Source organism: Nanorana parkeri, unplaced genomic scaffold (assembly GCF_000935625.1).
Source record: "Nanorana parkeri isolate BGI_ZX_2015 unplaced genomic scaffold, ASM93562v1 scaffold121, whole genome shotgun sequence".
In the NCBI taxonomy this organism is placed as follows: Eukaryota; Metazoa; Chordata; class Amphibia; order Anura; family Dicroglossidae; genus Nanorana; species Nanorana parkeri.
In genome coordinates, this window is record NW_017306389.1 from 1,783,616 (window position 1) to 1,786,221 (window position 2,606).

Below are 2,606 nucleotides of genomic sequence, written 5' to 3' on the forward strand. Positions count from 1 at the left end.
TAATGATACAGTAGTCATTAGTTACATATTATTAGTAATAAGAATAATAATAAGAATTATAAGAATAACATGAATAATATAAATAATAATAATTTTAGTAATAATAAAACAGTAATTAATTGCCAATTATGATTTATTATTATTTTTAATGCTGCTATTACTACGACTACTTATAAAAATAATACAGTGGTCATTAGTTAAATATTATTGGTGGTAATAATAATAATAATGATAGCAGTAGTAGTGCAGTGGTTGGTGATGGTGCTGTAGTACCAGGAAATGACCGGTGGGTGTCGCGGTGGAGCAGCCTGTGTCGTCTCACACTGGTGGAGTGCATTGCTCACAGTTTCCTGCTCGGGGGGAGATTTGCTGACATCAGACTTCTTGCTGCCTCCCAGCTGGATCCGTGTTCGTTCTGCGGGATCTCTTTCGCTCTCTCTTGGTCGCACTTTGTGGAAAAGTAGAACGGATCGCGCTTTTATAGCGCACTCGCTGCGTGGGCTCTCCTATTGTGACCGTGGAGTTTGCTAGGACGTCACCAGGTCGGGGTAGTTGGTGGACTTTCTTTTGTAGAAGAAGCTGTTGATCTAATGGACTTCCGATGGACTGTCATCAGCCGGAGGACCCCTGATCTGTATGCATGATCACCCTGGGGGGTGCTGGATTCCTGGGGGGCGAGCAACAAGTTGGAGTAAGTATTGCAGATTCCTGCACCACCCTCGTCTCTGCGAGCTCTGATTATCACTATTCATATTTTAGCTCCTTTTGTTAATATATTTTGTATTTTATGTGATCTTCAGTACTGTAATGTGTCAGTTTTGCAGCAGTTGGGGTAGTTGGGGTTGTTCTTCCTGTTGCACACAAAGGGTTACTTTCCACTGCAGTTTATTTGGCAGCAGCCCAGTGCAGTGTCACACCAAAGATCATTAGGACTGATGGCTCGGGAAAATGGATCCTGTTGTCACTGGGGCTCTGCAGATTGTCTGACAAGCTGTACATTCTACTTCCTGTCAATATGCTCTTTGCCCTGAGTATGTGTTTGTACATAGTGTCTGTGCATTGTGTATACCTGGACTTTGGGGAAATCCATGCAGAGCAGGAAAAGTCTGGGCCATGCACAATACTGTACTGCGCACACCCAACTGGCTGTAAAAGGCTGTCCAGTGGAGATAAAAGTTACTTTTTCTTTTGTGTTTTCATAAATATAAAACATTTCCAGCAGCTATGTAGGAGGGCCTATACTGATTTTCTAGAGACTAGCTTACAGGGGTAGGCAACCTCAGCAATCCAGCTGTTGTGGAACTACAAGTCCCATGAGGCTTTGCGCTATTCTCACTCCCAGAGGCATGAAGGGAACTGTAGTTTCACCATAGCTGGCGTGCCAAGGATGCCAACCCTCAAACTAGCATGCCTACAAATATTGTAGCGACTTCAAACAGCTTTCCAAACAGATGAAGTTAAAGTATTTGTAGATGCAAAACATATTTTTTTAGTTTGAATGGAGTGTGGGAGGGTGATGTGTTTTCATTGGTGGCTGTGTACACGCTGGGGGGTGTTATCCTCTCTATCTCTCCTGGTGACTATTTCCATGGGGACAGAAAGCGATGGCAAATCCCAAATTAATGAGCTGCCAAAGGAACAGAAAGTGAGCAATCTTCCAGTCGTTAAACCTTTTGACTACAAAGAGGGATCCCTTCAACTTGGAGAGATGTTATGTTGTGAATTGTGGATGGATTGTTGGTGTGCAAACCAGTTTCTGAAATATGGTTTAGAGTGGTGAGATGACTTATAGGAAGAACCCGTGGGTGGTGTCAGGATTAAGTAAGATTGGAGCTGGCAGGAATCAGTGCAATAAAATATACACTATATTGCCAAAAGTATTGGGACACCCCTCCAAATCATTGGATTCGGGTGTTCCGTGAAATTTCCTTGCTACTAAATATTCCACGGTCAACTGTTAGTGGTATTATGACAAAGTGGAAGCAACTGGGAACAACAGCAACTCAGCCACGAAGTGGTAGGCCACGTAAAATGACAGAGCGGGGTCAGCGCATGCTGAAGCGCATAGTGGGCAGAAGCCGGCAACTGTCTGCAGAGTCAATAGCTACAAACCCCCAAACTTCGTGTGGCCTTCAGATTGGCACAACAACAGTGCGTAAAGAGCGTCATGGAATGGGTTGCCATCGCCGAGCAGCTGCATCTAAGCCTTACATCACCAAGTGCAATGCAAAGCGTCGGATGCAGTGGTGTAAAGCACGCCGCCACTGGACTCGAGAGAAGTAGAGATGTGTTCTCTGGAGTGATGAATCACGCTTTTCTGTCTGGCAATCCTATGGATGTGCCTGGGTTTGGTGGTTGCCAGGAGAACGGTACTTGCCTGACTGCATTGTGCCAAGTGTATTATGGTGTGGGGTTGTTTTTTAGGGGTTGGGCTTGGCCCCTTAGTTCCAGTGAAAGGAACTCTTAGGGCATCAGCATACCAAGACATTTTGGACAATTTCATGCTCCCAACCTTGTGGGAACAGTTTGGGGATGGCCCCTCCCTGTTCCAACACCAGTGCACAAAGCAAGCTCCATTGAGACATGGATGAGCGAGTTTGGGGTGA